Genomic DNA, 380 nt, shown 5'->3' on the forward strand with positions numbered 1-380 from the left:
CCTCTAGGCTGAGTGACCTCTGTTATCTAGTTTGATGACATCTCAGCTATGGCAGTGCTGCATCCGCACACTGGGAGTGGGGAGGGCTTAACAGAGGAATAATGGATACCCAGCACTTTTGCCCAAGAGAGATCCTTGCCTCCAGCCCTTCACTCCAACAACTCAGTGTTCCCCTGTAAGTCCCTGGTGCCCCCCATGCAGCCAACTTGGCACAAGTATTCAATGTAATGAAAACCCAGGATCTACAACTAAAAATAATTTATCCAGCAAAGCTATCATTTAGAATCGAAGGACAGTTAAAGAGCTTCTCAGACAAAAATAAGCTAAAAGAATTTATCAACAGCAAGCCAGTATTACAGGAAATGTTGGAGGGACTTCTT

The sequence above is a fragment of the Pteropus vampyrus genome, unplaced genomic scaffold, assembly GCF_000151845.1.
Source record: "Pteropus vampyrus isolate Shadow unplaced genomic scaffold, Pvam_2.0 Scaffold55, whole genome shotgun sequence".
NCBI lineage: Eukaryota > Metazoa > Chordata > Mammalia > Chiroptera > Pteropodidae > Pteropus > Pteropus vampyrus.